Raw genomic sequence first — 14,843 nt, 5'->3', positions numbered from 1 at the left:
TCCTCCAACCAGAGCAAAGCCTGAATCCCCACCACCACCTTCTTTTTGCTGCACTTCATCTGTTGGGAAGCATTTTCACTCTTCAGGTTTCTATTCTCACCTTAGTGCAAACCACCTCCATGTCTGTTATGACTCAGAAACAGCAACCAATGCAGCATGGTGTCATTTGGATGACCTTCAGTCCAAATTTAAATGCAGTATGCCTTCCTTTTCTTTTGCCTTCCTCCAAACAGCACCTTTCCCAAAACTTCAATCATTTTCTCTTTTGATGTAATGCAGACAGTTTTATTCATGATCATACACCTATGCTCCCAATGATGCCTGGCAGGAGATAAGAACTTCATGCTTTAGGAATGAGTGAGTGAGTGAGTGGAGGTAAATTACTGTGAGGTATACATGGAAGACATTAGCAGGGTTTCCTCTCTACAGACAAAGGACTATAAACTCCAAGGACTTGGGTCACTTTCTCCAGCATGGTAAGGAAAAAGCCACAGGTTCTGGCTTCTTAACAAGTATTTTCTTTGCATTAAAATTTTTTTTAAAAAATCAGGACAAAAGGCAGTAAGCATTAGGACCATGGGTGGATAACTGGAATGAAACCAGGAAAAAGTGAAAATAGGGAGGGATGAGAGGAGGGGATACCAGACAAACTAGCAGAGGGAAAGACTATTAGGGGTAGGAAGGTCCGGGGAAAGAGAGAGTGGGGAGGACAACAACACAAAACTAAAGACTAAAGCAGTCAGTACGCTAGGAACCACCCTCTGGGATACCAGTACACAAGATATAACCCCTGAATGAGGGGCGTGGGCAGACCATGCACATACACCCAGGAGAAGATGGAGACAGTCAAGCCAAAAACCATAGCCTTGGCTTGCAAATCCCAGGAGTAGAACTGGGCTACACCCACAGTCAGTAGTTGGTCTGAGAGGCCCATGAGGCCCCCACAACAATGTAGGCCATTACCAAGCACTTGGTTACCCAATAGTGCTAAATGGCAGGAGCTTATTGCTGAAGACACCACAAGCTCCCATCCCAAGACACTGAAAGACCACTTGAGAATTGAGAGGAAAGCCAGTCCTCTCCTGACAAACCCTCATGGTGCTGGAAAGTGCTATGGGAGCTACTGTGTGATAATGGTCACCGACAGCATGAATAAGTGGGAGACCCTGCAAGCTACACGACCCACCAGATGGACAAGCAGGACACTCCTATGCAGTACTGGCACACAGCCTTTGTGAGTAAGCAAGTGCCCTTCCATTGGACATGAGGCCCATTCAGTGGGAGAAAGCTCATAACTGGTGCTGGGAACCATGTCATTGTCCCACAGGCAGGAAACTCAGCCCCCAGAGAGAAGCCCCCATTGTTCTCCAGACAAGTTACATGGGTATTCTCATCAAAATGCCTCTGTCTCTCTCTTGGACTGGAGGGATGGCTTAGCAGTTAAAGCATTTGTCTGCAAAGCCAAAGGACCCAGGTTCAATTCCCCAGGATCCATATTTGCCAGATGCTCAAGGGGTGCATGTGTCTCAAGTTCATTTGCAGTGGCTAGAGGCCCTGGCATGCCCATTCTCTCTCTTCCTCTCTTCTCTCTCTCTCTCTCTCTCTCTCTCTCTCTCTCCCCCTTTCTAAAATATTTTTTAAAATATCTATCAAAATTATATGCATATCCTCCTTAATCAGAGCTGCTCTCATCCTTGGCTGGAGAAGCTGTTTTATATTGCAGGTGGCAGAGAAAACTGGGGAGATCCAAGATCCACCAACTCAACACGAAAAGACAGCCACTTACTCACCACAAGATATGCCACCTTAATCATACTTATGGAGGGCCAACAGCAACACGAGTACTTCTCCCAATGCTAGCTAGACAACACCTCCAGGAGAATAGCAACAAGCACCGAGGTGAACTAACCACAGAGTGAGCTCTGAGATCCAGGTCAGCCTGGGCTAGAGCGAGACCCTACCTTGAAAAATCAAAAAAAAAAAAGAAAGAAAGACCAAAATATTCTTTTCCTTCTCTATATTTCTGCTTCTTTAACATGGATAAATTTATGTCTTTCTCAAATTAGACCTTAGCTCAAGTCAGGTATATAGCAGTGATCGCCTGGGCAGGCCTGCTTCCCCTCAGCTGGTCTCCAGTAGTCTGTTCTGCGCCCGACAGTCATTGTCTCACCACATGTTGAAGGTGGTGAGACATTTTCCAGTGTACTCTCCTGATCTTTTGGTTTTTGTTTAGATTCTCCTTTGGGGGGGGAAGCAAAATCTTCTCAAACAACTGAGCTTATGCTCCTACAATCTGTACTTTCAGCCCTAATTTGTCGTCAATATTCCCTCTATAACAGGTCAGACTGAGCCTACTGTCTCTCCCCCTCACTTCATCATCTCAACATCTCTATTCTTTATGCCACCTTAACTTACTAGCTAAACATACCATAGACCACCAGTCATGGTGATTAAAGATTCTTCCCTAGCCCAGACCCTTTAGGTCCCATCAGATACTAAGTCCCATTATTCCCTTTTACACTTTTTTAAATTAATTTATTTATTTGCAAAGAGAGATTGAGAGAGAGAGAGAGAATGGGAATGCTAGGGCATAGTTCCATTACAAACAAACTCCAGACGTGTGCTACCCCGTGCATCCAGCTTTACATGGGTACTGCAGAATCGAGCCTGGGTTGTTAGGCCTTGCAGGAAAACGCCTTAACTGCTGAGCAATCTCAACCCCCACCCTTTTTCACTTTTAAGCTTGTCATGAAATCTTTCATATCTGTCTACACCTTCCTATCTACCTTATTCTTACCTGTATTCCAGCCCAGATCCCTCCTTGCTCAGCTGATGTAGTGGTCTTTATTGTAGGTGCCAGTCCTTGGTCACTGGGATGGTGTCATAGTCAGATTTACCTCACTGGAATGAACCTATATAGGAGGAATGGAATTTATTGAAGCTTACAGATCCAGGGGAAGTCCCATAATGGCGAAAAGAGAAACCCTTCCCCCAAAAGCAAAAGCACAAAGCAGCCAACAGGGAAATTTTGCGGAAGACAGGGCAGAAAGAATGTCAGAGCCACATGTTGAGTCATGATATGCAGAGACATTTCCTCCTACCCATAACTGAGGGCTAACTCCACAATGCATGACCATATACCTCAACAAGGAGGGGCTGGTGGGGGGATGGACAGGGAAAAGGCTAACAATGGTACCAACTTGACTACATTCACTGAGTACAAAACTAATTAATAATAATTAAAAAAAAAAAAAAAGAGCACCAATGCAAAAAAAAAAAAAAAAAAAATCAGCAACCAAACAGCAGGGCAACTAGGTAGACTGCCCTCTGCATACCTTAGGTAGAATTCAGATCCACTCCCAGAAATACCTTGCTGCCTGACCCTAGGTCTACCCACAGTGACACCACCTCCAGCCAGGCAGCTGGAAATCTGATAAGTTACAAGCTTGAATAACTCTTGAACTGCAGGGCGTGGTGGCCACACACCTTTAATCCCAGCACTCGGAAGGCAGAGATAGGAGGAACACCCTGAATTTGAGGCCACTCTGAGACTACATAGTGAATTCCAGGTCAGCCTGGGCTACAGAGTGAGACCCTACCTCAAAAGAACAAACAAAAAAAAGTTATAAATTAATATTCAAGAAAGGCCAAACATGGCATTTTCTAACTGTATGATTAGTGTATTTGAGAGATATGACCTAGATAAATAAATGACTACTTGTTGTATAAAAAAAAAAAAAAAAAAAAAAAAAAAAAAAAGAAAAGAAAAAAAAGAACAAACAAGAAAAAGACTCATGAATGTACTGGGGGATAACCATTCACAATATCACACTCCACCCTTGGCCCCCAATCAATTCATAAATATCTCACATTGTAAACTGCATTCAGTCCAACTTCAAAGGTCCCCATAGTTTTTACCAATTTAAGATATTTCTAAAGTCTCAATTCTCATTTGAGATTTAAGATTGTCTTCTAGCTGTGAGTCCTATAAAATGGAAATGAAGTTATGTACTTTCAACATATAAAGGCACAGAGTAAACATTTCCAACTGCTATAAGGTATAACAAGGAGAGACTGAATCAATGCAAATGCAACAGTCATCAAATTTCACACATCTACAATTCAAGTCTGATATAACTAATGACTGACATTCTCCAGATTTTCCAATTTTGCCCCTCCAACTGAGCCAAGGAAAACTTCCATCCTGAGTGCCAACCGGAAAATGGAATGTGAAAGGAAGAGGATGATCCCTCTGTGCAATGCAGATGTTTACTGTTACCTACAGAATGGGATGATCCCTCTATGCAATGTACCATAACCTTCCTGTATCTCCTTGTTTCTAAAATATCTTTGTGATTACATAGCATAGAATGCTTCTTGCCTAAATTCTGCCTGTGTGACCTATGTAACCTTGTAACTTCTTGTAATAACCACCCCCCCATGTTTAATGGTATGCAACTTTGTGGTTTAACTCCCAATCCTGTTTTTACTATAAACATCATGTGGTTATTGCCAATAAAAACTGACACTCCAACAGATCAGGGCTGCATCTTGAAATCCCGAACTCTAAGATGCAGACCTGGTGCACCAGCTTTCTTCTTTTCCCTTCTTTCTACCCAATAAAACTTTGCCTCACATTCCGTGAGTCAATGGTCTTACTTGTGTGACACCAGACCCCATAACACCAACAGCACTCCATGGTAGCCCTTTCATAGTCCTAATATATCCAAAACATCCTAGGGCCTCCATGAAAACCACTGTCCGTCTTCTAATGGCTTTACCAGCCTCTTTATCAGGGTCATCATGCCTCATGACATGTCTCAGCAGTGGCTCCTGGAACTGTGTGCACATTATCACCCACTCCACACATTCTTTGCACTTTGGAAACCAATACTAGGTATGCAGGACACAGCCATATTCTTAATTTGGGAACAAAATTAATCAGGACCTTGAAGAGCAGGTTTCTTCCTTTCTAAAGAGTTTGCATTCCTACTATTCAATCTTTCCTCAGGCATCCTTTCCATTGTTTCAAAGTAAAGTATTTGGGCCATCTTCCTTAAGATTGCTAATGTGTTTGACAATAGCAGCTTCAGTAACCTAAAACCAGTCTCTGTAAACTTTAATATTGTTAATATTATTTAATAATTTAATTTATAATTTAATATTGTTAATATTGTTTGAATTTCTCCAATTTTAAGTCATACATTTCTCTCTTCCATATCTTTAGCCAAGCATATCTATTACAAATTTAACCTCTATCAAACTTCCTAGGCAAGTGAAGCAGAAAGCAGCCAGCCCTAATGCCAGTAGCCCAGTTCAAACAAAGTTCTCTGCCATCTTTCCTATCTCTTAGAAAGTTTGTAAGCAGGGGCTGGAGAGATGGCTTAGAAGTTAAGGCACTTGCTTGGAATCCTAAGGACCCAGATTCAATTCCATAGTACCCACATAAGCCAAATGCACATGGAAGCTGCTGGAGGACAATGGTCTCCAACAGTATGAATAAGCAGAAGATCCTGCAAGTCTCAAAATCAATCAACTGGGCAAGAAGTATACACTTGTGCAACAGTGGCAGGTAACCAACTGTTCTCCAATTGGAATCCAGAGAGAAGCTCCCACTGCTATGAAGAGTGGGCACACACATCAAAAGTTTCTTAGATAACTATTCATATTCCTTTTAATCCAAGCTGCTATCACACTTGGTTGGAGAATCTTCTTTATTTTACAGATGTCATAGAAAACTGGGAAGATCCAAGTTCCATCAATACAGTAAGAAAAGTCAGCCACTGCCTACCACAAGATGTACCAACTCTACCACATCTGCCAGGACCCAGGAGAAATCGCAAAAGAAGCAGCAACACGAATACTGCTCTTATTGCTAGCCTGACAACCAGATCTAGGATGATGGTGACAGACACTGTGGTTAATCAAAACAGGAATCCAGAGGCTACAAAGAACTCAGCAGTAAATCAGACTGCTAACAGACCTCCTATGGCTCAAGGACCATTACAGAAGAGGAGGGCAGAAGGATTTTAAAAGCCACAGAGTGGGTAGAAATGCCCTGAAGTATGCCTCCCCTGGATACTGACTGAATCCTTCATGAACCCACAGTGAATACCAAAACCCTACTGAGGAGGGACCCCCTTCCCAGGGAAATGGGAGCAAGGGTGATAGAATAAAAGAGTAAACTTTTTATAACAAAATAAAATAAAACGTAAAAAAAAAAAAAAGTTAATGTTTAGCTGGGCATGGTGGCGCACGCCTTTAATCCTAGCAGTAGGGAGGCAGAGGTAGGAGGATCACCATGGATTCAAGGCCACCCTGAGACTACATAGTGAATTCCAGGTCAGCCTGGGCCAGAGTGAGACCTTACCTCAAAAAACACAAAAGGAAACAAAGTTAATATTTATATAAAACTATTCTTACTCTCTTTGATACCAAAATATCCATATTTTTGAGAATGCCCAAAGTTCCACTTTGCCTTGAATGGCAAAAATTCCTACCTGGCCCGTAAGTGCATTTCACAGGGTAGCCTACATGATTGCATACTAGAAATGACACTGCTTGTATGAGAAAGTTACCATGTTTGGGGCTGGAGAGATGGCTTGATGTTTAAGGTACTTGCCTGTGAGGCTTAAGGACCAGGTTTGATCCCCCAGTACACATATAAGCCAGCTGCACAAGGTGGCACATGTGTCTAGAGTTCATTTGCAGTGGCTAGAGGCCCTGGCGTGCCCATTCTCTATCTTCCTCTTTCTCTTTCTCTTAAATAAATTATATATACATACACACACACACACACACACACACACACACACACACACGGAAATTCATCATATTTGCATAAATCTCTTAGAAAATATTTAAAGCTTGGATAAAAATCAACTATATGGATTATTTAAAAGTAATGTAGGGCTGGAGAGATGGCTTAGCGGTTAAGCGCCTGCCTGTGAAGCCTAAGGACCCCGGTTCGAGGCTCAGTTCCCCAGGTCCCATGTTAGCCAGATGCACAAGGGGGTGCACGCGTCTGGAGTTCGTTTGCAGAGGCTGGAAGCCCTGGCGCGCCCATTCTCTCTCTCTCCCTCTCTCTGTCTTTCTCTCTGTGTCTGTCACTCTCAAATAAAAAAAAAAACCCAAAAGTAAAAATAAATAAAAGTAATGTATGCAAACACATATACAAACTATACATACACATATACAAACTATACATATATGCACACCACACAAACATACACATGCAAAAATTCATTTAATAAGCCCAGTTACTTAATTAAAACCACATTTCTCAAAAAGGTGATCCTGGCCAGGCTTGGTGGCGCACGCCTTTAATCCCAGCACTTGTAAGGCAGAGGTAGGAGGGTCGCTATGAGTCTGAGGCCAACCTGGATCTACAGAGGGAGTTTCTGGTCAGCCTGGGCTAAAGTGAGACCCTACCTTGAAAACAAAAACAAATACAAATACAAGAAAAGGTATTCTTGAACTTATAAGAACAGAACAGGAATCACTCCACTTTAAACAACACACCATCTCAATATATTAAATAACGATTCTACCGCGATGCAAAATAAGAATAACCTTCCCCAAATTATCACCATCTCTTATCCATCAAACATGCTCAAGGTTAAACACACTTGATCGTAGCCAAGGCCAAGGTGTTATTTTGTATTAGTAACGTCTACAAAAATGCCTACTTGTATACACATCCAAATTATTCTCAAAAGCTATAAATCACAACATTAGTATTAAATTTTAGTATTAGGTTTTACAAATTTATGAATAAGTGCATTTCAGCTATTTTAGAATAAGGGAACTTATTTGTCAGAAACTGTAAATAGGTATAACATATTTTTACACTTTAGCTTAACGTTTTTGAAATTAATCGAAGTTATTGTCATCAAAATGTAGTAACAACACCACCACCTTTTTATTTGTAGGGAAAAGTTGCAAAAACAGGCTTTCCCTGACCGGGAATCGAACCCGGGCCGCGGCGGTGAGAGCGCCGAATCCTAACCACTAGACCACCAGGGAACTTGCCTGCCTCCTTTCTTTACTCGTATGTGACTCTTATAAAGGTTGTCTGTGCATTTAGCCAGCAGAGGGCACTCTGTGACTTTCACACGGTTTGCTCATCTCATTGCTCTGGGTCTGAGCACCCCACACCCGGGCGATTTTTAACTTTCTTGTGGAACCCCAACCGCAGCCAAGGAGACCCGCCCCGGTCAAGCTGGCTCTCGGCCGATCGCCGCCCTGCAAGATGACCGGAAAGTCTCGTCTGCTCGCAGCGCACGCCAGTGCCACCGCGGCCCTGCGCTTGTCATTTGCGTCACGACTGATTTTCTTAACCGCGCTAGCCACCCTGCCCCGGTCTAACTTCGGTGTATCTTTCTACTTTTCTTCTGCCACGCGGACTGCTCACTATCTCACCAGCCCTCACGGCAGATGGTCCTGGCGCGGGCTGCACTTAAGCCGTGCTCTCTAAGCGTGGGCACTGCGGGGCTCTCATCACATGCAGATCACCGCGTGTCGCGTGTCTGCTCGTGGTGCTCGGCTCGCCAGGCTGCGGGCGGCCGCTGTGCACCGCCACCGAGGAGCGGGGCGGGTTCCGCCCCGGTCCGCAAGGATGCTTGCCGGCCGCGCCTCCCGCCCCGCAGCGCGCCCGACACCGCCAGGAAGTGATGTAACCGCCGAGTTCAGGAAACATCTCACCCAGCCTCCACGCAGGAGCCTTCACGGAGCACCGCGCGTGAGCAGGGGTGGAAAGGGCCCGGTGGAAGACGCGTCACCCGGGGCACCCGCTGAGCTGCCTCGTGGGAAGATATGAAGCAAGACGTACACACCTGTAAGGAACCTGCTCCACACAGCCACCGAATTGGCCGAGCTGGCCTTCAATAACGTTCCTTGTTTTCAGCACCTCAGAGATGGTTAAGGTCATTTCTGTAATCTATCCACAATTACCTAACAATAAGCAAAAAAGAAGCGAAGATTCTAAGACTAAAGGGTAAAGATAAAACCCTCACAGGAAGAAATTTCCAAACTGACTTACATTTCAGAGGGAAATACACCCCTTTTCTATGCCAAGGAGTTTTAGGTCAGGTACAGTAGATGGAGCGCAAAGGACCTAGTTTACAACCAAGAAAGAAAGCAGATTTTACTTCAACAACTTTGGCTTAAATTCTAGTAGGCTTAATCACAATACTGTATGCAAGGTATGAAAGGACACAATGAAAATAACCTCTATACACACACACACACACACACACTCACACACACACACTCACACCCCCAAATCGCCTTTCATTTCTTTGCAGACAGTGCTGCAGTTTCTCATGTATGCTCCCAGAAATACTGTGCTCATGCACTGATACCTACATTCCATCTCCCCAAGTTTATATTTCGACACATACAAACCCTACAGAAATTTGCAAGTATAGCAAACATAACCCATATAGTCCTTTCATCGGGACTTATGCTGTCCAATTTGGTGTCTTTATAAACAAGGTTCTAATGTCTTGAATGTTCCCACTAAGATATTCTTCATTTAAATATGCACTGGAGTTTCAAGCCTCAGTGTACAAAGAAACTCACTATTTTTATATTGATTATCTTTTTAAAAGGGTAATAATTGGATTTGAGGGTACATAAAATATTAACAGTGATTTTAGATTCTTTTTACTATTTTAAAGTAAGTACTTGAACATTTTAAATTATGTGTAGCTTGCATTATGTTTTTATTTATAGTATTAATCTAGATTCACTAATTTTTTACTACTTGGCCATAGTTACATTCTGTATTTTCCTGATGAATCATTTAAAGTTATTTCAGTATCATACTTTATTCCTGAATGCTTTAATATCCATCAACTCTGGGAACCAACATAATAATCATACCCAGAAAATTTAAATTTATTACAATATTTTATATGATCAATAAGCAACATTTTCAATTGCCCTAATATAATTTATTTTTTAAAATGCCTTTTTGTTGGATTTGAAGATATATATATATATAATGATTTTTACCTATTTATTAGATTCAGAGAGAAAGGGAGAGAGAGCGAGAGTGAGAATGGGCACACCAGGGCTTCTAGCCACTGCAAATGAACCCCAGATGTGTGTGCTCCCCTTGTGCATCTGGCTAATGTGGGTCCTGGGGAATTGAACCTGGCTCCTTTGGCTTTGCAGGCAAGCGCCTCAACTGCTAAGCAATCCCTCCATCCCTTGAAGATATATTTTTAAGTTATTTATTTATTTTCACATATGTGAGTTTCTTTGTTATTGACAATGAAAGCCAGATGCTTGTGCCACTTTTTGTGCCTTGCTTTACCTGGGTGGCTGGGGAATAGAACCTAGGCTGGTAGACCTTTCAAGCAAGCAACTGTAACTGCTGAGCCATCTCCCCAGCCCCATGAATGAGGTAGGATCTCACTCTAGTCCAGGCTGACCTGGAATTCACTATGTAGTGTCATGGTGGCCTGGAACTCTTGGCGATCATACTACCTTTGCTTCAGGAGTGCTGGGATTAAAGGTGTGTGCCACCATGCCCAGTTAAGTCTTTTTTCTTTATTATAAGAGTTCTCCCAACTTTTTTTGTTTCTTTCAGAACATTGATGTTTTGAGGGGTAGGAGAGCAGGTGGGCAATGAAGGACAGTTTCTTGGAAAGCCCCCTTAGATATTTCTTTTGGCAGGAAAGCTATCAAAAATGATGTTTCCTTTTCAGTGCATTATATCACCATACACGTTATGCTAGTTGATCTATTTATAATGATGTGTATACAGGCAAAATAATGCCCATTTCACAAGTGTCCTTGGAACACACATAGTAAAGGAACTTTATAAATATGACTAAGGACCTTGTGATGGAGTAAAGTGTACTGGGTTATCTGAGTGGGTCCAACGTCATGGCTAGCGTCTCTAACAGGAGGGTGGGAGTCAAGAGAGTCAGTATCAGAGTGATGAGAGGGTGAAGATTCAACTAGCTTCAATCAGCCAGCACACCAAGACCACAGGACCACAAGCCATGGGATTCAGATGGTCTTTAGGAGCAGGAAAAGGCAGAAGACAGACTCTCCTCTACAGTAGCCTTCAAAAAGAGAACACCTTACTAACATCTTTTATTTACATTTTTATTTATTTATTTATTTGAGAGCGACAGACACAGAGAGAAAGACAGATAGAGGGAGAGAGAGAGAGAATAGGCACGCCAGGGCTTCCAGCCTCTGCAAACGAACTCCAGACACGTGTGCCCCCTTGTGCATCTGGCTAACGTGGGACCTGGGGAACCAAGCCTCGAACTGGGGTCCTTAGGCTTCACAGGCAAGCACTTAACCGCTAAGCCATCTCTCCAGCCCTTTTTTTTTTTTTGTTTTGTTTTTATTTATTTATTTGAGAGAGAGAGAGAGAGAAATAGATAGGAAATATGCAGATAGAGAGATTGAGAGAGAGAATGGGCACACCAGGACCTCCAACCACTGCAAACAAACCCCAGATGTATGAGCCCCATTGTGTATCTGGCTTATGTGGGTCCTGGGGAATCTAACCTGGGTCCTTTGACTTTGTGGCAAGCTCCTTGACTGCTAGGCTACCTTTCTAGCCCCTTGCTAACATCTTGATCTTAGCCCAGTCAGACCTTCAGTGGACCACCAAACCACAGTACTGTAAGATAATAAATTACTGTTTTTAAGCCACTAATTTTATGGCAATCATTATAGCAATCATAGGAAAGTCAATGTTAAGTGTAATTAGTTGGTTTTGGTGTCTGCCATATTTCCCCATCGTTATTACATATGTAATTACTGCATACTGGAAAAGCAACTACCACTAGTAGGGAACACTCTGTGACCATGTGATGCTTCCATTCTTCAGCAAACATTGACCCATATTTGTTTTTTTTTTTTTTTCCTGTTATTGATCTTTGAACTAATTATTGCTGTGTTTTCAAAATGGTGAACATTTAATCATTCTTTTTCAGGCTGGCCCAATGAATAAACTATATGCTGCACAACTATGAGAACTTGAGCTCACATCTGCAGGACCCATAAAGAGAGGCATCCTGTCCTACCAGCATTGGTAGTCTCAGCATAACTATGGTCAGAAGGGAGGTGGAGACAGGAGAATCCCCTGGAAGCTTGTGGACTGGAAACACAGCCATGAACAAGAGACTCTGCCTTAACAAGGTGGAAAGCAAGGGCCAACACCCAGAGTTCCTCTGACCTCCACATATGGGCCATGGCCCGTGCGCACGCCCACGCGCGTGCAGATACACACAAAGAAGAAAGTTCTTCCCTCTCTTTATTCTTTTTAAAAATATTTTGTTTATTTTTTTGAGAGAGAGAGAAAAGGGAGCAGATAGAGAATGGACATGCCAGGACCTCCAGCCACTGCAAAGAAACTCCAAAAGCATGCACAATCTTGTGCATCTGGCTTATGTGGGTACTAGGGAATGAACCTGAGTCCTTAGGCTTCTCAGGCAAGTGCCTTAAATGCTAATCCATCTCGCCAGCCTTCTTTTTATTATTTATTTGTTATGGGTTCACACATTCTGTGTTTTGAATTCTTATTCAAGGTATATGATCTACAACTTCCATTATTCATGTAATACTTACATTGTCCAAAATGTGGAATCTCTCCAAGCTGGCTCCTCTGTTTTTTTCAGCATATCACTTTATATTTTTGAGGATTTATTTACTTTCTGGCAAAATGTAATTCAGTTATACTCCATGCTTCATAAGGTAACTTAGAAGAATTAACATATCCTTGTATATATCTATTCTTTTTAAATTTCCTTGTGTATTTTTATACAAATAGTAGCATGCTGCATCTACTTTCCTGTTTCTCTCTCTTTATATATATATATGCGTGTGTGTGTGTGTGTGTGTGTGTGTGTGTATGTATATTATTTTTTTATTTGAGAGCTACAGACACAGAGAAAAAGACACATTGAGGGAGAGAGAGAGAATGGACGCGCCAGGGCCTCCAGCCTCTGCAAACGAATTCCAGACGCGTGCGCCCCCTTGTGCATCTGGCTAACGTGGGACCTTAGGCTTCACAGGCAAGTGCTTAACCGCTGAGCCATCTCTCCAGCCCTCTCAATATATTTTAAAAGGTGTCCACTATATGTGTAGCATTTTATCATCTCTGATAGCTGTATGACATTCTGTTATACAGGTATTAAAGTACTTCCATATTGCTGGGACACGTAGATGCTTATCACAGCACAACAAATAACTGGAACAACATGATTAAGTGCCTAGCTTGTATTAATTTTCTCACAAGTGAATCACCTTACAGAGTCGCAATTTCTGACTGGAAAATGCTATTATATTGGAAGAACAATCATGGTATTTAAGTTAAACTCAACTATAGCTGTAAGTTATTGACAAATTTATTTAACAGGGTTTTTTGTTTATTTTTATTTATTTATTTGACAGCGACAGACAGACAGGGAGAGAAAGAGACAGAGATAGAAAACAGGTTTGCCAGGGCCTCCAGCCACTGCAAACCAACTCCAGATGCATGTGCCATTGTGTATCTGGCTTATGTGGGTCCTGGGGAATCAAGCCCCAAACCAGGGTCCTTAGGCTTCACAGGCAAGTGCTTAACCGCTAAGCCATCTCTCCAGCCCTTTATGTCACAGTTTGATTTCAGTCTGACTCAGCTGTGCTTTTGTTCATTAATTTGTTTATTCAGGTACTGTGTCAGGCACACAAAGTGAACAAAACAGGACCCTTTATTTTAAAGCTTAACCTGGTGGAAGCTCAAGTAACCAGACAATTACAGTTTAGTAAAAGAAATTCTTCACTTGTACTTTACTAGGTTGATTTGATAGATTAAAATCTGCCTTTCATCATGCATACATATAGATAAGAATGTAAAAATGACACCCCACCTCAGGAAGTAGTTTAGCCACTTCTTTACAAAACTGAACACACTCTTACCATATGACCCAGCAGATGAACCCTTGAGCTCTTATCCAAAGAAATGAAGGCTTATGTCCATGCAAAACTTTTGTATAAATGTTCACAATAGTAGCATTATTCATAACAGCCCTAAACTTCAGTGGGAGAAGTGATAAACAGTGGTACATCTACCCTGGAACACTTACCAATAACAGGAAGGATGGGAAGATATAACACTTTGCATGAATATCAAGGAAAACATGCTGAGTGAAAAAAGCCAACCCCAAATATTACATACTGTGTGATTCATTTACATAGCATTCTTCTTGGAAATCAGAGAGATGGAAACAGATGTAGTGGTTGCCAGTACCTAGGGTGTAATGAGGGGGCCAGTCTGTGTGGCTGTGAAGGGTGTCTCAGGGGAGTCTTCACTGAGAGAACAGTCCTATATTACACTATGGTGGTACCCAATTCCATAATATAATAAAATTGCAAAGAGCACATAAACGTATGTGTGCACATGTGTGTGTAAAGCTGGAGATATCTGAATAAACTCTCAGGATTGTACCTTACCATTAGGGGAAGACCAGGTTGCATGGCACTTCTAAATTTCGTGTGTGTGTGTGTGTGTGTGTGTGTGTGTGTGTATGTGTGTGTGTGTATGTGTGTGAATATATAATTATTTCTTTTTTAAAAATCCTTTTTTGAAAGGGTATTTGTCATTCATTTCTTTTATCCAGTGATTTTAAGCAACCACCTCCAATTAACATCGGGTTGGGCTTAGGGACTCATTTCAGAATTTAAAAATTTAGGGCTGGAGAGATGGCTTAGTGGCTAAGTGCTTGCCTGTGAAGCCTAAGGACACCGGTTCTAGGCTCGGTTCCCCAGGTCCCACGTTAGCCAGATGCACAAGGGGGCGCACGCGTCTGGAGTTCGTTTGCAGAGACTGG

At 42.3% G+C, this 14,843-nt stretch overlaps 1 long non-coding RNA gene and 1 other non-coding gene across 2 annotated transcripts; both read right to left on the bottom strand.

The window, feature by feature from the left end:
* Nucleotides 1-223: 223 nt before the first annotated feature.
* LOC123463337 lies at nucleotides 224-8,478 on the bottom strand. Its single transcript, XR_006638885.1, has 3 exons — nucleotides 8,422-8,478; nucleotides 2,798-2,912; nucleotides 224-321 (listed from the first exon to the last, which is right to left on the bottom strand). It is a non-coding gene; the product is annotated as an uncharacterized LOC123463337 (long non-coding RNA).
* On the bottom strand, nucleotides 7,954-8,025 carry Trnae-cuc. The gene has a single exon. It is a non-coding gene; the product is annotated as a tRNA-Glu (tRNA).
* Nucleotides 8,479-14,843: the final 6,365 nt, after the last annotated feature.

This window comes from Jaculus jaculus, chromosome 9 (genome assembly GCF_020740685.1).
Source record: "Jaculus jaculus isolate mJacJac1 chromosome 9, mJacJac1.mat.Y.cur, whole genome shotgun sequence".
Classification (NCBI taxonomy): Eukaryota; Metazoa; Chordata; class Mammalia; order Rodentia; family Dipodidae; genus Jaculus; species Jaculus jaculus.
The sequence above is the reverse complement of the archived record's forward strand: the minus strand, read 5'-3'. Positions and strand labels throughout refer to the sequence as shown.